Below are 27117 nucleotides of genomic sequence, written 5' to 3'. Positions count from 1 at the left end.
CTTTTTAACCCCCGACGCAAAAACGACGGGGTGTTATAAGTTTGACGTGTCTGTGTGTGTGTGTGTGTGTGTATGTGGCATCGTAGCTCCCAAACGGATGATCCGATTGTAATGCGGTTTTTTTTGTTTGAAAGGAATGGCATTCGGGAGTGTTCTTAGCTATGTTTGGTGGAAATCGGTTCAGGTCTTCAAGGTCATCAGCTCGTTTGATAGGTGTGATAGGAATGTTACACGCTCAGTTTACTTACAAGCATATGTGGGATCTGAAATTTGATACACTAATATCTTCTAGAACCACTGAGCTGGTCTGCTGTTAAGGCACGAAGATAGGAGACGTAACCCTGAACTGCCTTTTAGTAAACGCATCGAGTTTGGGCTCGTTGAATTTGTCTTGACTAGTTCTCTTCATGATTCTAATTGACGAGAACCTGATGCTGGAAATGGGATGTGACGGATGAAACCCTGGAATGCCGGAATGAAACGGATAAACCGATTTATATTTTTGCTGAAAATCTAAAATGACCAAAAGTGAATCTTTATTGATTCTTTATCTGTGCAATTCTTTCAGAGCCAGTTTGTCATGAGGATTGTTAAACAGCTTCCTTTGGCCGTGATCGCATATAGCGACCCCATCTTAAAATAAAAGAAATTAAATGAAGGAAGGAAAAATTAAGGAGCTCCTTCAAAAAGCATGAAATAAAATAAAATTATAAATTTGAAAAAACCCCCGACCCAAAAAAAGTACGCAATTAAACCCTATAAAAAGCAAAAAATAACTTTAAACACTACGTAAGTACCAACTAAAGCATGTCAGACTAAACAAAATTTTGACGTGTCGGGGGACCGCTTTTTACCTTTAAAAATACTTACATAAATCAAATAATACCTACCTAATTACAACACTCGTATAAAAAAACACGTATCTAAACACAATTATATACAAAGTTATAAGTAGTATATATAATGTAGTAGTATATAATTACTTCTAACGTTAGGCTAATAAATTAGAGCGGTCCCTCGACACGACAAAATTTTGTTTAGTCTGACATGCTTTAGTTGGTACTTACGTAGTGTTTAAAGTTATTTTTTTTGCTTTTTATAGGGTTTAATTGCGTACTTTTTTTGGGTCGGGGGTTTTTTCAAATTTATAATTTTATGAAGGTAGTTTCTGTGTTATATTGTGTGGAGGGCTTTTGATTGTGGATTGATAGAGAGGTGCCTTTTGGGGTTTAAGCTTTTTTGGGGTCAAATGATTGATACCTAGTTAAAAACTTATTAGGTATAGAGATAGAATAGATCACCTTTAGGTACTGTCTGCCCGTCACCATGGATGCTGCAAAGGATCAGAAACATCAGGATTAAATAATATTAATATAACCGCGATAAAATCCGTAAAAGTAGTTTTATTTAAATTAGGTTCTAAACTTACAAATCTGAAGAGTTTTAAGTATTTGTTTAAATCTCTTGAGCTATCTGTCCAACTTGAAAATTATTTCAGTGTTAGATAGTCCATTTATCTAGGCAGATTGTAGGCAACTTTTTATCCGAATACGGGGAATAGTTTCTTTAGGACACGGGAAGAATCGCGGGAATAGCTGCCGCTGGTAATTTATATTTTATAAACGCGGCTCTCCAAGAAATAAGCAACGGAGATGAAACACGAGCTAAGCAAACGTTGTAGGTACACGTTAACTTGTGACGAAGTGGAAAATATATAAAAAAACTCCAAAGCCAGAGAGCGGGTAACGTGGTCTCTCTATCCGTTTTTTGAGAATACGAGTAAGTAGAGTTACTTTAGCAGTTGTAACATTCGTAAGACTATCAATGCCACCTTCAAGCAATCATCAACCTACGATATCGTACTTATTACATGCAATCTACATTTTCAGGCTCACTTTCGCATTTTAAATATTACCAAAGATTACTGCTTATCGCTCTCACGTTTGACTAGTCTCACGTAAATGGCAGATCATGAATTGTAATCGTATTATTATGTGTAAGTAGACCCGAAAGGCCATTACTCATATAAATATCTTTCCAAGTTCATATTTTATGAAGTAATTAAACATTTCAAAGTCGTGTGTAGCTGGAATCTTTTTTAATAAGTTTGGTGGATCACACACTACCAGAGGATACGATCGAGAGCGCACGGACTAGTTGTTGCACATTTTATACCTACCTCAAACCAGAAGCAGCGGTCAATTCATAGATAGGTGAATATTTATGTCATAACCAGTTCATCCGTGCTTTGACAAGACTGTAACGAATTAAGTATATACAGGCGATCATTTGGAAATTATGCCCATTATGACTTATATGCCAGAAAGTCAGACAGCCAGTTTTCAACTAGCTATCCATCAGCAGATTTGCTTTCTAGAGATAGGAATTTGACATTTACTCCATAAAAGTAACGTCAAACTCCTATTTTGAATAAGAAAATCGACAGATAAATTGAAATCTACACTTAACAAATGGATTACCTCGATCTACCTAAATTCAATAACACCGATAACCACCGGATAATTGCTCGATGAAAAACAATGGTGCTCAGCAACATCCAGTTAGGCAGATGGCAATAATGTGGCATGGTTGTATGTGATCCACCTCACTTACATCGTTCAAAACTAGGGCATGCAATACCGGTTAACCGGTTTCATTTTTACCGGTAAATCGCCCATTTTTGCGAGTTTTAAATTACCGGTAAAAATAATATGAAACCGGTAATTTACCGGTTTTTACGTTTTTCTGATAAAATATAGCAATTGTTCATTTAACGTCAAATCTTTGTTATGTAGCCTGAATATAATGTAATGTTGCATACATTACGTATTGTAAGAGTGTTAAAGTTGCTGTTTTTTAGAAAAGTAAACTTGTGTGTCCTTAACTATCTCTAGGTTAGATGCAAATCTTCTTTCTCATCTTAATTTATAAAATCTAAACAAATTGTATTCATTCGGTTATTCTGTTTTTCCTCATAGCTGTCAGCTCATACAAGGTACAAATGCTTATTGCTTATTTTACCTACTCTATGACCTTACTGAGCAAGGGCTTTTACTTCACCACCATGCGGACAGCTCTGAGGACACGGTGGAGCACACAGTCCAGGTGCGCACTGCCTGGGAAGGGTACCGCGGTGTTGTCGTCGAGGCAATAGGCAGCGGCGACCTTTCGCGTCCTTCCCTGGTTCAAGCTATGGTCCGGAGCTAGAGGGAATGGGAAGCCGTCGCCCCTTCTGCGAAGCAGTCATGCTCGAGAAGGAGACGGCGGAGCGACTGCGAGTAGCACCTCTCATCCCAGCCGCTGTAGTGGATCAGGAAGACACCACGGGCGCCAAGGGTCGAGAGACGACTCCCGGCCACCGTAGGCGTCGGTCTGTGGGCGGTGAGTTCGGGTGGCTCATCGTTCCACCGTCTGCATAGACAACAGACCCGTGTCAGCAGCGCGAGTTGTTCCACAGGCTCCTCAGGGAGATGTCAGCAAACCCAGTAGGGCCCAGCAGGGCCAAGGCCTGCCGGGGCCGCGGGATTGTTCGAAAGAGTTACCGCTACCCTGGTCCATAAAACACCTACTAAAAACATGGGTTTTAGACAGAAAGAGTCTGTCATTTGATGATTTACCATAAAAAAGGGCTTTCCCTTCAATGAAAAATATATTTTTTACGGTAATTCTTAGCGTTTATCCCGTCTTGTGACGGGGTCGGCTTTCCGTATCTTCCTTCTTCCACTTCGCTCTATCCTCCTGAATAGACATCTTCCTCTTCGAGTTCGCAGATTTTCATGTCATTCATTATAAAGTCGTGCATTTATAAAAGCGTGCTTTTTTAGAGTATTTTGAAATATGTATTAATTTATTAAATTGATCACATAATATGCGGACACACAAAACATCTACAACCAGAAATCCTTCCCCGCTTCCCCCATACTTTGTACCACTCCCCCAAGGTGGGGGCCATTGGGCTCAGTCCCCACATAACAATCGCAGCTATTTGACATTAACGAGCGAAGTTCACCCATTAAATGAGATTACTCCGCCAGTTAAAATACTTACAGACCAAGTAAAGGATTTTAGAGGTCTGAAAAATGCGAAAGCATAAATTTTGGGGGTGCAATTCTGTTTCAATGGCTTCAGTTCGGCACGTGGTTTTGGAATAGTCGTTCTAATGTAAAGTTAAGATGGACTTACTGGGGTTAGTATTTGGATGGGTGACCGAATATAAAGTGTTCGTAACGTACTTTAGAAGGTGGGTTCCGGTCATTCATTGTTAGTCCGTGCTGGTAGAAGCCAGAAAATCTGACAAACAGTCTTACCAAAGGGTATTTATTTTACTTTATGTACAAAATTGGTACATTGGCGGACTTAATGCCGCAAGGCATTCTCTACCAGTCAACCATCGGGTTAAAGGGAGATAATAAATAGGTACAAAAAGTAATTTATGTAACAAAAAAAAATGATAATGGGTATTAGGTAGTAAAATATTGGGCATTAGCTGACATACAGTTAGAATGGAAGGTGACCCTAACATAATTGAGAAAAGGCTAGGCAGGTAATGAAAATATTCAGACTTTTTGAACCTGTGAATGTAAGCAATATTTTATCAATTAGGTATACTACATGTTATATGGAATCAAGTAAAACCGCAGCAAACAACTACAGAACTAAAATACCCATTGTAACATTTCTAAACCTAGTCACAAGGGCATCATAAGCAATTATTTGGATCTCAGACAATAATCCTAGGATTAGTCTAATGCTACAAAAGACTGAGGGACTGTTTAGCAGTTTGGAAGATCAAGGGGCTTTTAGATAATTGTTTATTACCTAACATTAGGTTCTGAGATAATCTCGAATTAGTCTGGCCGTGTCTCGATTGAGCGTGAAATGTTTATTTGTTGTTCGCATGTTTACGTATTTTTGGGTATATAGGGCCCGGGTAAAAGGGTTGAGGGGGTCAGATAGGCAGTTGTTCCTTGTAAAACACTGGTACTCAGTTGCATCTGCATGGTTGGGAAAAGGCTATTCAGATAAGGGTTCAAGAATGAGAATATATATGGTATTTTTGTCAGATTTCTGATCAATTTAATCTCCTGGGCAGGTTAGTAATTTAACTTGAAAGATAGTAAGTCATTCGTGAATATTTATCGTGGGTATCACCTGATACTTTTTGAATATATCTCAAATCTCTATTGATTTATGGCTTCTGTACGCAACGGCTGTCAAAGATATTTAAATGACAGCCAAGACCCACTAATTTAACGGGCCGTAATTAAGGAACTCCTCAACACAAGCAATCGATAATATCACGTATTTAGTAAAGTAATAGAGATGGCCTTTATCAATTTATCCTACACCAATCCAAAAATCCACTCAGGAATATCAATAAAATGCTTGCTCATAACATTGTATGAGATTCTCAAAAGGAAAACTTGCTTAATATCAAGTAATTACTTTCCTATCGTTAACAAACTTGAACTGCTATGAGGTCATAGCTTCACGGTAATTATTTTGTTTGATTTCACCTTAATTTTCAACGTCTACGTGTTTTTACTTAGATAGGGGATTAACAGTTCCTTGAATTTTGTTGTTAAGTAGCTGACCTAGAAGATCGAAGTTTGTTAAAAGTTATTAATTGAAATTTAATTAATTTTAAATAGCTTGTTTTGGTGGTTTCCTCCTTCTGTGCGAATTCAGAGAATTTTCGTTCACTGTTTTTTTTTTGAGCTTACACTGCTGCGTAATGTTATCTTCATCTTGTTTTCACATTTACTGATTATTCAAAAGATTCCACCGACGTAATAAAAACAAAATAATTAAAACCTTCATATACACATAACTAATTACCTATTAATATAAAGACTCAATTTCACTGACAGCATTAACGTCCGTTTTTCCTGAAACAATTTTATATTTCACAACGTAACCTCAACTGGAAAATTCACAGTACTTATAAAGATGTTTCAAAATAAAAACTGACGCTTATGTTGAACATAGGTGTGGGTCCAATTACATGTCAAGCCCACATCTATAATTATAAAGAATCTGACACGTCAAAATATCTATGTACGTAATTTTAACGTAACTACATTCACTAACGTGTCTACGTTAAAATAATTTCATAATTACTCTCCAATGCTTAGCACAAACAGAAACGCAAGATAAATGCTCCTCTTTCCCCAATTTCCGAACCTGCACAATATTATTGTTTTGAATTCATTAATTTGAGTGGTGGGGTAACTTAATTGAGAGAAAATTGGTACCACGGAGTAAAGAAAGATAGCGGAGATGCCATAACGCAAAATCCCCTAAGAAATATGCACGTCATAATGCGTGTGTTCGTGTGACGAGGAACGTGAATAGCTTTGCTCTTGCACGCCTTCTTTGAACCTTAGTACTTTTTTTTAAATACCTACCTAAAATCGTCGACAGATGTCTCAAAATACTCGACACCTCGTTGGTTCACTCGCTACTGATCACGTTTTAGCCAAGGTCACCGTCACACCGAATTTGACCTACAAGTAAGGGAATGACCTAGCTTCATAATGGCATCTCTGCTCATTTTCCTTATTCTGTGATTGGTACCTACAGAGTTCAATTCTGTTTTACTCGTGTATTTCCGAAACGACAGTGTTGCGCTCTCGTAATTATTTTTGGCCGGCAAAATTGTGAATAATTATAAATTTTGTTAATGGTGCAATAATTTTTCCTTGCCCAATTCGACAGCGAATTTCGTCGCATTTCAAAATGGCGTCTTCTTGCCGCCATTTTGGATTTACTATCACAATTTTTTGTGATCACATTTTGCGTATTTATTTTAAATTTTGGACTGTATAAACATAAAACTATCGTCAAAAATATCGATTTTACTTCGGTGAAAAACCAGTTGTCAGTTTTACGTCAAAGTCATTGAAAAACGACTAAACAAATAAAAATATTGACACGAAATAAAAATGGAATCGCTCATCCCTTTGTAAATAAGCATGATTGATTATTTCTCGTACAAACAGTGAGACAATTTAAAAAATATATTCTATATCAATAGCGCTATCAATATTTAGTTTTCATATTGTTATGAAGTTTTTTATTTGCTGAAGTTTGCCGCGCGTATGGTATTGTTTTTAAAGAACTTAATATTTTTTGTCTGTTAAGGTTTTGAAGAGCCAATTCACTGGCTATTGTTGATTTTCATCACTAAGCCTAAAATTTTTATTTTTACATTAGTTTTCGTACTTTAAATATATAATCACACCAAATAAAAAAAAAATCACATTCACTAATGCTGGAAAAAGTTAAGGTCAGATTCTTACTCTATAACCTACCAATTTTCCTTGTACTCTTAGTAACTTATATATTTACTTAAAAATCCTGCAGCTCCGTAAACCTTTAGTTAGTTTAAAGAAAAACTCTGTCCTAATATTTCAAGTCAAAACAACAAACAATAATATTCTATTAAACAAGAATTGAAATGAAGTCACAAAAGCCTAATTATACCAAGTAAATATTACGTAATTAGGTTAACAGGGCGAATGGATAAGGGTAGCTTTCACTTAACGCAAACTTAGAGTACTGAACCAACGGGATTCGCCATTAGCCCCAATCTGTATTTTATGAAAGGCTACCAATTTACGCGACAATGCAATAAATAATTATGTTAAAAATATCGTGGTGGCCTAGTGGGTAAAGAGCCAACCTCTCAAGTATGAGCGCGTGGGTTCGATTCCAGGTCAGGCAAGTACCACTGCAACTTTTCTTAGTTTGTATACTTTCTTAGTATATATCTTGGACACCAATGACTGTGTTTCGGATGGCACATCAAACTGTAGGTCCCGGCTGTCATTGAACATCATTGTCATTGAAATGATGATGATGAAATATTTTACTCATGCAATTTTATGACATCGTTACGCATGCTCATTGCAAATGATACATTTATTGTCAAATACAAGCAGTTGTACATTATGTATAGTGGAGTCTATATATGGCACATCACACTTTCTTCAAGTAAAAGTTTTGTCTTTCTTTAATAAATTTTCTACTCTATTTCTAAAGTATAGGGTTCAATGTTGATAGAAAAAAAAATATTTATCCATATCAACATTATTTAATTGTATTTATCGATTGGAGTGGCTTGTACATTGCTCTGTGCATACAAATATGAAGGGCACTACAATAGCAGCTCCAGTTGTTTCAATGCTCTTAGATCGCAAAGGATTCAAAACGAGCTTTTTAAGACATGGCTATGGGCGCTTCAGAGTTCAAAGATTGAGCCTTTTGAAGTTAAAATAGAAATATTGAAGTTTGAATTACACAAGTTTGTACTTTTTTCGGTTAATTATTTTGTTTGTTAAGTTTGGGTCGTGTTGTGGTCAAAAATCCTTTTTTTTAAAAAGGATTTTTTTTAATGAATTTGTGAAAAGAGCTGATGATTTGAGCCATAGTAATTCAAATGGGCTAGTAATTTTACACACACCACATGTTTTGTTAGTTTAAAAAAAAGATATTTATTTATTTTACAGTTTCTAAAAATCTAATCATGGATATCCCTCCTATTTACCTACACTATTTTGTTTCATTTTCTAATGGTTAGTAAGTACCAATACTATAAATTATGAGTATATTCACACACAGGCACACACTCATACGTTCCCTTACACCCTCACACACACACAGAACAGAACCCAACTCTCCTAGTACACAGTTGATTAATAAATTCATGACCAATTGATTTCCATTGTCATAATCCAATAAATTAATATTTATTTAGGTCGTCCACAATTTAGTATACAAACCTAAGTAAATATCGGATAATTGGGTCGATCGAGTTGAAATAAAGGGTAATATCTGTTTGAGGAATATTTATGATTTTCCATGTTTATTTGTAATTGGTCGGTTAATAACAGTATTTTTTCGAATCGATGAATCACTTTATTCGGTTTTTGTTTGTTCATCATTAACATCTTCAGCTTTTTTATCGTCCCACTGCTGGGCTGCGGCCTCCTCTCACACAAAGAAGGATTGACAGTTATTCATAATGCTTGTCAATTGTTTGTTTATAATACTTTGTTTTGTCGCTTTTCAATTTTCTTTTTTTTTTGTATCATGTTAAGGCCTCAGTACACGGGGTATTGGTGCAGGTTGGCGGACATTTGTCAAGGTTGGCGCGCATTCGGCGAGTTGTCGGTTTTTTGGGCACTCATCAAAGGAATCGTGGCCCAGCTTGGCGTGTGGTGTTTACACATTCGGCCAATGTTTAGTTCGTCACCGGCCGCTGAGGATAGTACACTTTTGTGTTGCGTATAACAATAAATAAAGTAGTAAATATAGTAGTGTAGTATAATATAAATATAGTAGTACAGTATAGAATAAATATAGTATAAGTATAAATATAGTGTAGTATACAAATAAACTGCCGCAGCCGTAACTACCTCGACGTCCATCGCAAGTGGTTTGCCGGGCAGCAATGAGCCATGCGCCAATGTGTAAACACCATTTGATCGTGGCCTACATTTGTGCATTGCAAAGCTTGGCCCAACACAGGCCAACGTGTACTGGGGGCTTTATGTTACTCTTTACATTCTCATCACTCTCCTTCTCATTACACATACCTATACCATTATAGCTGGTTTCCACATAGCTTTCCAGTTATATTTTGACAATAGTATTTGTTTCTTATTTACCTATATAGAGTTTCTTGCCCGTTCTTCTCCCTAAGAAGCTACTTTTGGAATGGGCAACTAGAATCAAACTTAGTTATATTTTTGACGTTCATAAGTGCTTGTAAAGGCCTAAATGGAATAAATGATTTGACTTTGACTTATAATCCAAATCTTCATAGATGCGAAAGTTATTGTTTCCTTAGCTGTCAAGCCAAAACTATGGAACCGATTGCAATGTCATTCAGTACACATAATAATCTAGAGCTTGAGAGAGGAAAAAGCCTATATTTTTATCTAGATGCGGGAAGAAGTCCCTAAGGGACGTGGCTGTAAATGCAGAGATAAGTAAGTAATTAATAAAAGAATTTCAGTTATTGTGCGATAAAAAGAATGCAATATACATAGATATTGAAAATTTCTCGAACGGAATCCAGTCTCATTTCAGATTTCAATGCGCGTATGTCGGGTTTATTGGATGGACTAGTCGGTCAGCTGGATTCGCTTGTGTTTTTGTCGTTTTATTTGTTTTAATTAATATAACTGTATTTAATATTGAGAAAAACAAGTATTTTTTGGAGGTAAAACAACACAAAATTTTTATCTTTCGGGTTGTGTTCATTTCAATTGGACCAAAAACACTGTAGCAATATGTAAGAAAATTATTATTTTATGGGAGAAATCCATAAAAAAGAGATTACTCCAATAGCGCAAAAATCTCCCTGAAAACACTTATTTCTTCATTATAAAAAATTGCTACATTTAAGTAGTTTGGTGAACAATTATTATACACTCTTTACACTTTACACTCATAAAATAATCGTATATTCCACTAGAATTCGCAGCATAAACACACAAACAACAGAACTCCTGAATATACATATCCCATATTAAATTCAGCGGAACGCTTTCGGTCAATAAAAGATGCTGAATTTCAGCAATCTGCGAGGAATAATAATACTGTATTCCGTATACTGTATGACTTAGATAACTTAAATAACTGGACACACCATTGCCAGTGCCTCAACAAAAGTACGAGATCGCCACACATAATTATGTGCTATCAACTATAACACACCTAAATAATAACCTTTTTTGTCTATAGATTATCATGAAAAGGATTTTCATCTAATCTAAATCCCGATAATTTTCCCCTCTACGAATTTTTTTACGAATGTCGACCATATTGATTCTCAATGACTGTGAAAAATAAGTTTATGTTTGGTCATAAGATAAAATTACTGATAGTATGTCCAAGGTGTAACTTTATGTTTGTGATTCACAATTTCGTGGTGTGCTTGCGTAAAACTGTGATCGAAAATGCATGAGTGAGCTATCTCTATCTTTTACGTTGCCTTACAACTGCTCATTTTTATCAGATTTCTGTTCATGGTGGCTCCGGTTCGTTTAATGTTCTAAGCTGTATGAAGTTTGTACGAAACGTATATGACATGTATGTGAGATCTAGATATTGAATTCTAAAGAAATCAGTGCGCTATACTCAGTTTTGGGATTTTGAATAACTATGTAAGAAAAACAATCCCCTTCATAGTATTATTTATTTTACAGAAGAAAAAAAGAACAATCAAATACAAAGACACTGCTTATTCATTAAGAAATCTCTTCCAGTATTGTAGCAGCCAGACCGCCATCTTGGGGAGACCGCCATATTGGATTTGTAATGACGTTTCTTAGCTAGCCTTGCATTGTCATCAGAACTCAGAGCGTGTGCAAAATGTCCTCTAATCGAAGACAGATAAGTGGGTCAAATTAAGACTGCAAGATTTACACATAATGTACAAGTGAAGCTAATATAAGCGTGTTAAAAAGACACATCATCGTTGTTTGCAAAGATAAACTGCGTGTGTCTGCTATCGTGGGAGAGAGCTACATATCAACCGTCAGGGTTGCTGATGGCAACGGGAAACGGATGCCGGCTTATCTCTTGTCTGTGATGGTGATGGTGTAAGGTGTAGGTGGTAGCGGCATGGTAATTGAAAATCACTTTATACCTCTACAATGCCTAAAAATGCCCTCATCTTTTAAGGAATTGTATAAAATGACAAATAATCTATTGTAGTAGAGACAACTAATGTGATTTACTGATTTTCACTAATCTATCCTTAATTCAGAAAATATTGAACTAACTGTTCTTGAGTACTAGTGTTTTACATGGAGCGTCTGCCTATTTAACCTTTTCAACTCAGTAACCTGGTTACCCCGATATCCTTTGATAAGACTGGTCAGTCTGTCAGACTTTCTGGCTTATAACAGCTGCGGAAGATGTTTAAATGGCAGCTAGACCTCACCACTTTAAAGTGCCTTCAGAAACTTGTTATTACATAGTTGGTGGTTACTAACTATATGATCGTCCGACTGGTTCGGTTATTACTTAACGACGAGCTCCAAAAAATATCAAAAGCAAAATCCTACTAAATGCGAGATTGTATGTATTATTTGTTCCTCTTTTACACAAAAGATACTTGATGTCAATTGGCAGTTTTAGGCAGACATTAGAATAATAGGCTATTTTATCCAAGCCTGGAAAATACTCGAGACGTGGTTGTTGGCAGTTAGTCATCAACAATTATTATGTCTTTGAATAAAATCGCTTTAACCTCATACCTTATACCACACACACATCAAAAGACAAGCATATTACAACTGCGTTGATGACTTCATGATGTACGTAATTATTAATACGCAACTCTTATACCGCTTTAAGCTTTAAAACAGCTTTTAAAAGCTCTTCATATTTTCAGTAGGTATATGTTTTACGATAATGGACTTCAATATCACCTGTGTGAATTATTTTGTTAAGTAGGCGTAAACTTGGTGCTACCGCTTTTTGTTTACCAAAGAGTTCTGAATTTGATACTAGAATCAGTTTCGCAATCATTTTAGTCACGTTTAGTTCTCCATAAAAGGATCTATAAAATCGCAAATTTTGGAAGTTACGAGTATTATAAACACTAGCTGATTATTGCGTCTGGAGGGAACTACTTTCAGCAAATTGATAAAATAATGTCTAGGACACATACAAATTTCGTTGCCTCCCTTTGGAAAATTAATTTTTAAAATTGCTTCAGTACCTACATCGTCAGATAGAACCCAAGGGGATTAACCAGTCTAGTCATTTCGAAAATATTTTAATCATAAATCCCTAAAAAAAATAGAAATACAAACAAACAAACTTTCCAATTAAACCCGTTTAAAACTTAATTCCCCATAAAAAAAATACCGACTTATCCTTACAAAACAAAATCTCAACTCTTGGGAAATACATCAGGTTTACCTATCGGCATTAATTATTCGAGGGAAACTATTCCCTATGGGGTACTGAATAAGGGCGAGAATAGATTACAAAACAAATAAGAAGGGGAAAAAGAAAAGTCTTTATGTAAAAAGTTTGGTTTGTCAATATGGGCTATTGCTTAATTTGCGCGCTCGTCTGTACAATGGGTTCGGAAAGGATGAAAACGACAATTATTTGAACTGTTTTTTATTTATTTTTGATGTTATAAAGTGTGGCCAATTAAATACCAGTAAAAAATAGATTAGGTTTTTTGATTTTTTGTCCTATAAGGTTTAAGTTTTGTAATATCAGGTTTAATTATTGTGAAAGTTATATATACTGTACAAGTATATGCAGACAAATTATCTGTTTATTAAATTCTTCATTTACCTTCTTTTGAATAAGATGACATAGATAAGTTTTGCAGAAAAATAACTCGGGATATTTTTTTTCTTTAAACTTCTAGTACATGGTAATGAGATACAGAATGCAGCATTCGGTCGGAAATTGCTGACTTTTGAACCTAAAATCCACCAAAAGGATACATTTAGAGTCCTGTTTATCTCACTATTGTAATAACAACGATATTTCTTCTTCATGCTAAATAGTTTTCAAAGAAAAATATCATAGTTCCAGCCATACTAGTACTAGTACTCAGAAGTGACCGTTACCGTTGCTTATTCTTACATACCATCTCCAAACTCACCGCAAAATACTGCATCGCTAGCAAGAAAAATAAATTTAAAAAGATCCTCTATCATAGAACTTAGATCCTAATCGGGCCACGAAAGTATTGAAAACTTTCCAAGACACCACCTTCAAAGGATTCCCAAGTCATTCTCATTTCACCTCGAAGTTTGAATAAGTTTTTTTTTTTTATCATCGAGTCTCTAATAAAAGTTTCGACAGTCCAGAGCCTTTCGATTTATATGCTAATTTATTCTTTCAGCTACTTGCGAAGCATTATAGTGTTTCAGTTTCAGAGGTGAAATATGAACTGGGTATTTTTTTAATAAGGGTTTCTTTTTGGAGTATGATGCAAGCGTGTATTGAACTGCAATTAAGACTTGCCTACCCTTTAAGAGTACCCGCATACAAAACGCAAAACTTTTAGTCAGTCGATAGTATGATCGGGCTCATAAATCAGTTTGAAAGTGTATGGTAGTACGCATATTGCAAGGTCTGGCTTTTAGCCGGAATTAGACAGACTGAAAACTTTGATTAGAATCAAGATTTTTAAAGCATAGCATAATATATCAAAGTCTTCACAAAAAATATTTACTTCATTATTTTAGCGCCTTATTTAAAACTCATATTTAGCTGACCATCAGTAAAATAAATAGCAAAAAATTCACTAGGAACGCTTATTTTAAAACCACTAATTTCGATTGATTGATTTGAACCATTACTAAAATAGGCTTCCCCAAAAATAAAACACCCAATCACGACCCAAAAATACCCTTTAAAATTTAGGGTTCTATCAAAAATCGTATCCTAGAGGTGCAATTAGAAATTTAACACGAAAAGCTGGACCCATTTGAGTCCAACCAATATAATGTTGCCGGAGGGAAATCAATCTTCACTTTATTGGTTTCACTCCCACAATTCGCCTTTTTTAAGAGGGAACAGATAAAGATTTCAATACTGAAATTCAGATTAAATTGTACTGCTTTTTAGTGGGTTCAAATTGGGTCAAATCGAAAAGCATTTGCATGACAACAATGTATAGATATCGCTACTTACATATATTGTAAATGTGAAAGTAATTCTGTCTTTCTGCTGCAATTTTTGTACACAGATAATGTAGAGCCTCAGGGAAATCATAAGGTACACTCAATCCACATGCAGGAAATATTGCCCTTGGTGGTGTTAGATCGAATTTCTGGTAATTGCTACGAAGATCGATTTGTAATTATAACTTTTTGTTCATTTATATTAATAAACAGTCTCTATAGTAAGTCATAGTAGTGAATTAAGAGCAGTTTTGAGTTCTCTATTTTTCGTATGAATTACTTTGAAGAAAAACTGTCAGAGAAAAGCAGTTTTGCCCAAAAAACATAGTAGTTTTTGTACTAAAAATAGACTAGAAATCTTCCAAAAAAGGCCTACAAGACCTTTTCAGCAACATTACCACACACGGACCATAAATCTTTTGAGTTAATCGCCCCTTATTCTTACTTTCCTGTTAGTTTTGTTAAAATCTAAGAGCTTTTTCACGCATTACTTGGTACCCGGATAAACTGTTCCGCACTGTTAAATAATGTATGGACTCGAACGGACCATGTGCTTGGTGAGACAAAGGCTCTCTTTTTAAAAGAAACGTGGAGATTTTTTTTTTTGGTGTAGAATTTTTGAATGTGAAAGTGTAACAAAATTTCAAGAAAATATAAATTTTGCTAACACTGCCTAAACCTGTATTTAGAACTGTGCAGAAATGTGTTTTACAGCGTTTTCACACTGGCGGATTTTTCGCACACTTTCGTACCTACTGGCGTTGTCACGCGTTTTTTTTTTTGCCTATCCTACACATGTTAACGCAAATAAAAAAAAGTATTTCCGATTAGTAGGTATGTACTTCCTGAAACAAACTCACAAAAATAAAACTAAACCTATACACAATCAGTACAGATAGAGGAAATGTATATTTTTTGCTTTTCCTATAAATAAACCTTAATAACGCGTCACATTCTTCCGCGATCACAATACACCCAAAAGGCAAGCATTCCCCAAGCATTTATATATAGATCCTATTGTTTTGTCGGGATGTGTGACCATGGCAACCAACGCCCGAAGCCCCAAGAATTTGAATATCCTGATTTGGATTTATTTTATCTTTTCATTTTTCTTGTAACACTTAGCTCCTCTGAAATCCGTATTTTGCTAACCCAATTTTCTCCTGTCCCGAGGGGAAAATTTACGTTATATAATTTTCTACGTAATTTTGATCTAACACTGGAATACAATTTGGAGGAGTCTTGTTAATCAATTGGATAGAAGATTGAAGGTCGATTCAGGATTGGATGACCTTGGCATCGTAATATATAATTCGATTTCGTCTGCTACTGCTTCCGTTTTGGAATATTATATTGAACAGTCAAGGTAATTCTAAATGGCATTCCGAACTAAAATTTTCTAATTCCTGGAAAAAATATTTATTCACAAAATCTCCAAAGTAGACTGGATACATTTTATTTAAAGTCTTTGATCTAAAAAATATTGCTAAAATAATTGGTTTGAAATAGGGGTATCCAATTATAATAAGAAAATGCTTAGACAAAACAGTGACATTACAACACTCCATTACACTCAAACTGCATTAACACTATCAAAATGCAACACAAACGCTTTAAACCCAGCAGTCATCGAATAATCGAATCAAGCCTTATCGATTATGTAAACCAAATTAGTCGATCGCTATAATCGAAACAGGTTCAATTAGCCAAATCGATTGTCCGGACTGACAAACAGACAAACAGTCATTCAATCGGCTTGATTTGATGACATTGTCCACTTTGTTGAGTGTGGTATGTAGATCCTATCAGCTGTGATGAGGTTTGGAGTAGTCTATGCCATAGCACGTATTGCAATGTAAGCTAATAATATAATGCATTAGAAAATTAGGATTGCATGGTTATAATGTTAAGCTTACACAGCCAAAAGAATGAGCTAAATGAGGTAAAGATGAAAATGTAATGAGAGAGACCATTCGTAAATGACATAAAGAAGATAAGGTATGATGGAGACCATAGAGAAGTTGACAGCATCACACAATGGTTAAATATTTTTTCGGAGTCTTATATCTACTTTTTTCTAATTTTTGATCCGTCTTTGACGCAGAATTATTTAGTAATATTTCTTGCCTTCCCCTTATCCTAAAGTCATCTATGTAAATGATTGTCACATCAGATCCTTTATCACTATCATTGTCTTTTAAATACCATAAAGTTATTATTACCTGAACTTATCAGAATCGTCATAATTACACCCAAATAGACCGGGTTATCTTAAATCTCAATAGTTGATGACGTATAAAAATCTTCACAACTGTCACAATTTTTTTAACGACGTCAAAAATCATCAAATGACCCCTCCCGCTGTGGGTGAGCAGCGGTGAGGGAGTGTCAGACTCTTACTGACTAGAAACCGTCGTGTTCCGTCGTAGACCTTTTATGTACCAGGGCCGCGGCAACTGGCGCGAACAATCCCGTAGCCCATATAATAATAGCACTTAATACGTAGCTACTTCCACTGATTAACAAGCAATACAATTATCATTTTCAACAAGTTCGTAAACAACATAATCAAATCACATTGATTGGATCTCGTCTGTTTGTTGCCGAATAAGGAAAGGTGAGCGGAGATGCCATGGTGCAGGTCAGGCGCATTCTTCTAGGTCAAATTCGTACGATGGGTTTGACAAAAATGATCAGTTATGAAGTAATGAAGCGTTCGGGTTCTTTGAGACACCTGTCAACATTTTTTGGTATTAAAAAGAATAGGTAGGTTCCAAAGAATGCGTATAAGGGCGGCGATAGGAACGTTCTTCGTCCCCCGCACACTGGCATATTGACGCGCTACTTTCTTAGAATTATTATCCGTTGTTGCATCCAGGCAATGGATGAACGTGGCAGGCCACAGGGACACTTGGCATTCTCTAGAGGAGGCCTTCACCTCTAACTAACGGGGGGTTCTTACTTTTTTAGTTCAAAAATATAGTATACTTCAAACATTAGTATTTAAGCATGTTTTTCTAGTTTAATTGTTAATTCTGTACACAGTAAGAAATAAAAGGCTTTTTTATCTTAACTGGGTTGAAGACGTCAGATAGGCAGTCGCTCCTTGTAAAGCACTGGTACTCATCTGAATCCGGTTAGACTGGAAGCCGACCCCAACATAGTTGGGAAAAGGCTCGGAGGATGATGAGGATGAGGATAAGGCTACATAATGAAGATTTGACGTTAAATGGATAATGTTGCTAGTAGTTAAGGCGATGATGATATCCGTTATGTATGAACGCATCTCCGCTAGTTATTTTGTTCTCCATATTTTGTTACCAAAGTACAGCCGATTGCTCTAATAGGTGTAATTCTGTATCTGATTATGGATAATGCGGAGATGTTCGATAAGATTTGTATTGAACCGTGATAGTTGTAATTAGTATCGGATTTGGATTATCTGGTGGTGATTGCTTTGTGTTATAGTTCGGCCATTCAGAGAATGCGTTCCTGACACGTCGCGATTGAACTGACGACGTAATAACATTCATTGATTATTGATATAATAATGTTGTTTTAATGCTCCTCAATTGTTAAAACGGTAAACAACCAGCAAAAATATTTTTATCGTAACTGCAACGCCATTGCAAAGTTACGTCGTCAGTTCAATCGCGACGTGTCAGGAACGCATTCTCTGAATGGCCGAACTATAATGTCTTTAAGTTAAATGTGTTTTGGATTATTTTGGTTAGTCATCCGTATACCTAAACGTCTCCTCATCATCTTTATTTTATTTGTACACTGCTAAACATAGGCGTCTCCCATTTATTTGCCTTTTGTTTATATTTTTTTGTATGTCACCTACGTCAAGTAACGGAGCACTGGATAACTCACTGGATAACTACTACTAAATGTAAATGCTTTATTGTACCGATTATCTCTGAACTCTAGACTACTACGTAGGCGATTATCACACTGCCCCGCATGATGCAGCGTAGTGCGTGGATGCGTTTTTTTCCGTTGTATGGAAATATCTCCGTTTGTATGGAAAACACGCATAGTCCAACACACTGAAAATGCATCCACGCGCGTTCATGCGGATCACGCACATACATGCGGAGAAACACGCACCCCCGCGCGTAGGTGCGGGGCGAGACGCAAGGTATGGCACACTGAATCCCGCAATGCCGCGCGTGATTTTGAATGGGCGTGACGTGTATATTTGAAAATGGAACTCGCTGTGCGAGAATTTACAAAACGCACCTACGCGCGTGAGTGCGTGAAAAACCCGCACGATGATGCAGATCTGCACTCCCGCAGGAACGCGCGTAGGTGCGTCGACACGCAAGATGCAGCGTGATGCGGGGCAGTGTGAAGATCACCTTATACTAACGTGTTAAAGCTCAGTGAAGATTCTGTTATTATAATCTCATGACATATATTTTTATACGTCTTAAAATTAGGTAATGTCAATTCTTTGTACGCAAAATCTTAACCAAAAGAATCTTCGTTCATACCCTTTGCTTCCCAGGGCCACGGTCTTTCAAACATTCCTATAACCCTAGACTCCTTATACCTTCAATCTTTCATACCTCCAATACCAATACGAACGAAAACAAAATAAAGTCATTCCAAAACTTTCTTCCTATAATCTTCATTCTCACCACGTATCATTCCACATATACAAAAAAATACTTAAAAAATCCTGCTACAACCCTTGTCTAATTTACATGCAGCACTTAAGACCTTTCAAGTTGTGCGATACCGTTCAACTAACGGCTTATGTTCGTAGACTCTTGGTCTTAGATTGTGGACCCAGTGTCAGCGGAATAGGGTTCAAAATTGATTGGCTGTGTGGTCATAAAAATCCTTAGGGCTTAACAGAGATATGCCTGCTTTTATCTTTGTCTATGTATGTGTTAGTGTCTTGAATTGAGGTTTTTGCTGGTGCTAGGTACAAATCTTGTTTCCTAGATTTCTTTGGCCTTACTACAAAAACTTTAAACCCTGTTTTACGCTTGTCTAATAAAATTTTGGCTGCAAAATGAACCATATGTCAACGTCATAATTTGACATTTTTTTAGACAAGGCATAAACTGACGTTTAAAAGTTTTTGTGGTAAGACGGTTTATGTCTAAAAGACACGTGGAATACTAATAACAATTTTCTCATTGGAAATAAATAAAGGCTTTTGACATTGCTACAAAACAGCTACCACGGAAAAGAGGATACTAAAATAAATGTAATACTAAGGGCTGATTGTTCAATTATCAGTTAACGGGTGACATATTTTCTTAAAATTTCAAACGTTTTCACAAATAAAAGTTATCTGATGATTGAAAAATCAGCCCTAAATTTTAAGTTTAGTCAAATTCTTGAAAACGTAACAAAAGTTTGCACTTCCATAGCTGTATTTCCAACGTCCGAGATGAACCACTTCCAGCAACTGAGTAAAAGTTCCTTTCTCAGACTTTAGACCGTTTTATTCTTAATTTTCCTTCATTCCATTTGGAACAGTAATTTTGTTTTTAAAGCGCGTTGAACACACAAATGAAAGGTACAATTTAAATCTTCAATATCCAAAATCGCTTTCAAAGAGACCCCATCTTAACCCAGGGATTAAGGCAGGACCAAACTTAACGGTGTTACGCAGTCGCTTGATAAGCGCTTTAGGTGGAAAAACTCCGAATTAAAAACTTTGTCCAGATAGCCCGAGATGGTAGCGAGGACATAGTTAGAAGCAAATTGTTATCTAAACTCTTTAAGGAAAGATGACCAGGCGAAAAGATAGGAAAGATAGTTTTTAAAGCTTGAAGGAGGTTTTCATGAATTTTAATATTGAGGAATAGTTAATGAAAGTAAGTAAATACAGTAATACTCATAATTAAAGTACGTGAATACAATAATACAGTGGTACTCGTTTGATCCAGCTGTCATTTTTGAGAATTTAAGGCACGAATTACTGGTAAAGAACCCTGTAAATATCTAAAGAATTATTGGTTTCAATAAGCATATTTTCTTTACGGAATAGTCAATAATAAAAAATAGGACAAGAAGAAGAGATCAGAGTCCTACTTTATGATTCATGACAGGAAACCACATTAAAATGAGAAGAAAAAGTATTATTATTTCTGCTTAACCACTCTAGTAAAAAGCGTGAAAATTTATATTTACCCGCAATACCTATTCCTTGAAATGTACAATCTTCCTGCAAGTGGGCCAGTACTGATAAGAACTTTAGCGAAAAACTTTCAACTAGAAACTCTTTCTTCGCGTACTTTTCTGGAAAAGCTGAACTGTTCCGATGAAAAGATATGATTAGAAGTTTTGTTAAAAAGTGGTTTTGGGAAGAAAAAGTTTGGTATTAGTAATCCTTACTTAGCATTATATAAATGCGAAACTAGCTCTTGTGTGTCGCGCTTTTACGCTGAAACTACAGAATTAAATTAAATTATATTTTGTACTTATAATGATAGTTTAGATCCGGAGTTCGGAGTTATAAAACTGATAGAAAAATAAATAAGTTAGTAAAATAATAAATTAACCAAACCGCTTATTTTTCACTCGTGTGATTTTCATTTAGTATAATGAATTGACAACAACAGAGAAACGTCTATTATTTCACATGAAATCAAAGTTTTTATCTAAAAAACGGACCAATTTCTTTCATCATTGGACGACGTCGACGGCGCAATGGTCACCATGTCTGATGACCTGATCATGACTGCCGATCCTGAGGCCCCGAGTTCGATTCCCGGTTCGGTCGACATTTGTGTGATGAGCATGCTTGTTGGCCGTAGTCTGGGTGTTACAATATGTATTTAAAAATACGTATATATGTAGTTTATCAGTTGTGTTAGCACCCATAACACAAGTTGTTTAATAACTTACCATGGGGCTAACTGACCGTGTGTGAAAAGGTGTCCCGACATTATTTATTATTATTTTCATTTACAAAGGCCAGTATTCCAAAGACACTAACCCACAAATACTTACCAGTACGAACAATTATGCAACAGTACAACAGTGCAGTAACATTGACCATTAAACACACATCAATAGTACGTATCATCAACAAGACATTGTCGTTTCATCTCGATGTTTATTTTGACAATTTGGCTCGATGTCTATAGGTACTTCACATTGGTCTGTGAGCCTTCTGTGAACCAGTTGTGAAAATACTCCTATATATTTATGTCACCATCATCTTCATATCCTTTTCCCAACTAAGTCGGGATCCATTTATCAAGGATGATTGTAGGTTACTTTTTTCCGTATACTCAAATTTTCATGGAAAGCGGGCGAAACCGCACGAGAGATCTTTTGTTTTATTACCTAATTGATACTTGAGATTATGTGGATTGTTTTTCAAGCAAACGTTGTTAAAAAATATATGTCAACCTTCTTCAGATAATGAGCTATTCAGTCCAATATATTTTAAGACCTGTCTAGGCGGCTGGTTGACGCTTCTCGTGACCAAAAGGCTGGCTATTACCTCGGATAAAGGATCAGCATGGCCATCCAACGAGGTAATGCTGCCAGCCTCTTGGGTACGCTCCCAGTTGACAGCGATGGGGATGAATTTTTTGACGCCTTTTAGATATAGTGTATATGATATATATATTTTTTATTGTTCTACTAGGAAAGTTTTTTTGTTGTGTTGTAAATATCTATGTATATAACTTTGTAAATATATTTTTCTTTTCAAGTCCATAGGCATTTCTTGCGACGAGTGTTATATCGATGAATCAAAATTTTCAAAGGAGATTAAAACTTAAAATTTACATTAACGTATATTCAAATACATGATTACGTTTTATCATTTTTCGCTAGGCAAAGAACGTCTATTTATATCTGTTTATGATTTACATGATTATAATTTTTGTGCTGAGGTTATTTAAAAATTTAGAAATGTTTATTTTTGTATCCTTGCGATGTACGCAAATAAGGTCATTGCCCAGCTTGATGTCATTAATGATTACATTAATCTCGGATTTCGTTAAAAATAACAAACTGCAGTTAAGAGTTAAAATAACAATAAGAAGTTTATTCACCTTATTTTTTTTTTTTTTATTTTTTTTTTTTTTTTATTTTTTTTTTTTTGTCTGTGGCAACCCTGTTGACAAGACGTCAACAAAACTTCTCCCAATTAATTAATTTAATTTAAATATGATTTTAGTGTTATTTATATAACTTATAATATTAATTCGCAATAATAATAAACTCTTATTGCTGGGACGGTAAATTTTGTGATATAATTGTGTTTTTACTGTGTAATTCTAAATAACCAAATCTCGACCTGTCAAAGTTCGAAACTTGGTATAACGATCTTTGAAAGTTTTGAATTAAAGTGCATTGTCATCGTGAAATCCTGTAAGTACTATCTTTTTTCAACTTTATTTATTACTGAGAACTCCTATTCTTCATCAGTGATTACTGGAGAAAATAATTTTCATCATAATAGTGCATAGAAAATAGTTTCTCACACAAACTAAAATACTTTCGTAAACAGCCACCTGAGTTATTGTTTTTTCTGTGCAAAATGGAAAGAATAATGACCAGGAAAGCCACTGCACGTTTGGAGGAAGCTAAACTTCAACAAACATTAGTGGAACTTAAGAAATATAAGGATTTGTGTGGGGTTCTACAGAGGGAACAGGATGACAATGAGAAGGAAGTACTTCAAATTTTAAACAATAATAGTAAACTCAAGAGTGAGATGGCAGAACTACATTGCCAATTTGTAAACATCACAGAAGAACGGGATAAGCTCCAACACATTGTTGACCAGTTTGACCGGTGCAGCGATGAGTTTGACACAACTCTCAAACACAACGCTGAACTGAAGTGTAGGTTGAGTGAAGCCCAGGATACTATTATCAGGATGGAAAGTACCAGCCAGAAACTTCAGACAGAGCAAACCAATGCACTGTTTGAGGAACTGGTTGGTACCACTCCGGTGCGGTCTGCTGACTCACTCTTGAATAATAGTTCTCAAATTGTAACCATTGACCTGACTACTGACAATAGTTTTGCATCAATATCTCAGGTAAAGCAAATCATTGGCAGCAAAAACAAAGTAAAAAAATATGTAAAAATAAATAAATTTATTAAAAGGACTCAAAAATTAATAAAAAGTAACAAAAATAATTTCACCAAAAACCACAAATCATTTAACAGTTGTAAAAAATTACAATTAAATTTCAACAATAGCAGAAAAGAATATGAGGTTGATATACAGGATCTGCAGTCAAGGATTCTCCATTTACAAGAATCATTGATGGCAGTTACATGCAAATATCAAACCTCACAAAACACTCAATACATTTTTGAAAATTTAATGTACGTTCGTAAAAACATAACTGACTTTGTTCAAATGTCAGATGTTCATAGCATAAATACTAGGAATAAACATAATCTTGCTGTACATGCTACTCGCCTCCATAGAGTAAGCAACTCGTTCATGGGTTCAAACTTCCCAAAGCGGTTCGTGATTTGCCTATCAAGAAATTTAAAAATCATATAAAATCCAAACTTTTGAAAAAAGGATATTACAAAATATCTGATTATTTAAATGATAAAAAAGCTTGGGAATGAGCTGCTCGCTTAGTGAGTGATATCTTTTCAAATGCCTGTGTATTGTTACTTTTGACATTTAAATATATATTATCATCAGATAACATTTTATTAATGACATTGTTTATTGACATTTATATACTATAATTGTATTTTTTTATTTTTTTTATTATTATTGTGAATGTGAGTATCGTGTATGCGAGAAACATTATATATTCTTATAACATAAATACTGTCTGGCGGGTTTGAGTATTTTTGAATGGCCTACGCAAATGTTCTGCAGATCTGGTATCGTCGTGTGACAGGTCGTTGAGCTCCCTAAGATATGGTTTGAGCTACACGACGACTGATGCATGCGTGCCGTCTGTTGGGACTGGTCAGCTCCAGCCTGATGTGGCTCTTTCCTCAAAAGGCCATTCCAGACCGCGTACATGGTGACACTCACACATGATATTACTTGATTTATAACATGTTTGGACTTTAAAAGAGACTATGACCCTTGAGTTTGTTTCGGCGTTTCTTCTCAGGGATCAGTCAGTTAGGAAATGCCGACCTCAGCGTTCTTAAAATGACGTGTAAAAGTGATGTAATGTCCAACTTGCAAAATAAACGATTTCATTTCATTTCATTTCATTTCATTTCATTTCCCGGTTAAAAGAGTCAAGTTAAAATATTACTTCTTTAGGTAGGTAAGCATTTAACGTAAGGCTAATTTTAAGGTTAAGTTTTCTGAGAAACTAAGTATTGACAATAACATTTCAGAGACAATGAATAATTATATCTACCTAATAACTCATGAAAAAAGAAAAGGGAGACCATCTGAACTGTAGAATTTATTTGTTTTAACACGCTAACCTTCGTAACTACTGGATCAGTTTGTAATATAATTTTGTTGTTAGCCCGATAAGTAAGGAAAGGAAGATTTTATTTTTATTTGGGTATGCAAAATAATTCATAGTTTTTACGAGACGTGGGGAAGAACTATTTTTTGTGTATTTATTTAATACACTTTGGAAGACTAACATCTATATAAAAACTTAACAAACTCCTCGCTTATTATAGAAGTACCCGTATAAAAAATATTGTAAATATTCTCGCATAGAAAATATAATATGCCTCATTAAATTCTTTAATGTAGGTATTTCAGTGTATTTGAACCTTTTAAAGAGTTCAACCATTCGAGACTTATTACCGACCAGCCGTTTCCCCGCGGTCACCCGCATTCCATAGAAACTACTGCCCGTACTGGGATAAAATGAAGCCTATGTTACTCGGGAAGAGTGTAGCTTTCCAACAGTAAAAGAATTTTATTTCGGAGCCTTTTGGATACAAACAAACACAAAAAAATCCTCTTCATTATAATATATTAGCATAAATTTATTTTAAGACAGTTTAATAAATATTGACCATGAAGAAAATGGACGTAAAAACCCCGTATTTTCGCAACCCACTGAACACAACACAAAAACATGCTTTTGTAGGTATAAAAAAAGCCTTTTTCCTGAATCAATCTGAAACTGAATATAAAGCAATCCAGATATTAATAAAAGAAAGCGCTTCATTAAAAAACATACAATCATTCAATTACTTGGACATGTTATTGCTGTCCTACTCTAATAACACTTTCTAATTCTCCGTCTCTGTTGCGCACGACCTTCGCGGAAATGTGAGCTGTTTTTGCGTGTGGTTTAAGTGATAAGAGATAATTCATATTCTTTATACTTTTTCCCGAACCCAGTTACCACGATGGCTTGTAGGTCACCAACTAGAGGGTCAGACAATCTGATAGACTGGGATCACTGAGACTGCCAGACCTACATATATTGAGCAGTGGATATTCTATGGATGAAATAATGTCGATGATGACACCAGTTTATATTATAAGGGCAAAGAAGAAGAAAACAATTATTTCTTCGTTTTGCGCGTACCTTTATTGACCCACTGGGTCACATTGCACAGATCGTTTCCGGTAGAAGAAAACCACATTTGCTTGAAGCGGACTGGAAATTTCAGGTTTCAACCTCCAGGTTGCCTCAAGGTGTTTTCATTCACCTTTACTCCAACATGAGAGAGGATTTAGGAAAATATTAATTCCAAGTGGTCGGTCTCATTCGAATGCTTAACATATCTAACCGTTTTTGCATAAAATGCAGTTTCTTTTAAAATATGAAGGAAGCCACAGATGTAAAATACAAGCTGGTCCTTTTATATACCTCCAGCCCGAGAAGACTATCTCCTTCACCCTGATAAAAAGGAACCTACAAAAAGCTAGTTAATTTGGAGTCTTTTTATCTTTTCGAAATAGAAAAAAGAATCCCTCAAATCGCGTGTATCTTGCACCAACACTAAAAGACAATAAGCGCAGATCGCGCCACGATTACATAGCGCGCGAGATATTCGGTCAAGTTTAATATAGAAGAGACGTTATGTACTTTAAGTGCTTTGTTTATTTTTGTATCTCACAGCAATATTGTTAGGGAGATGAATATACCAGTAATGTGACATCTGGTATTTTTAGATCAACAAAATCCTCACCTTTGTCATTGTTTATAATTGTGAATACTGGCTGTCATTGAAACATCTTTGGCTGTCGTTACCGGTAATTAGAAGCCAGTAAGTCTGACACCAGTCTATCCAAGGGTAGAAGGTTGCCCGGGTAACTGGTTTGAAGAGGTCACATAGGCTGTCCCTCCATCTAAAACACTGATACACAGCTCCATAAAACTGGAAGCCGATCCCAACATAGTTGAGAATAAACTAGACAGATGATGATGATACAATATGCGTAGAAGGTTCTACAAAATATAATTTACCTTGCTACTTAAGCATTGCCTTGATAGTCGTCTAACGATGTATTTTAATAACTATCTATGTGTGGATTTGC

Source organism: Helicoverpa zea, chromosome 24, assembly GCF_022581195.2.
Source record: "Helicoverpa zea isolate HzStark_Cry1AcR chromosome 24, ilHelZeax1.1, whole genome shotgun sequence".
Taxonomy (NCBI): domain Eukaryota; kingdom Metazoa; phylum Arthropoda; class Insecta; order Lepidoptera; family Noctuidae; genus Helicoverpa; species Helicoverpa zea.
The sequence above is the reverse complement of the archived record's forward strand: the minus strand, read 5'-3'. Positions refer to the sequence as shown.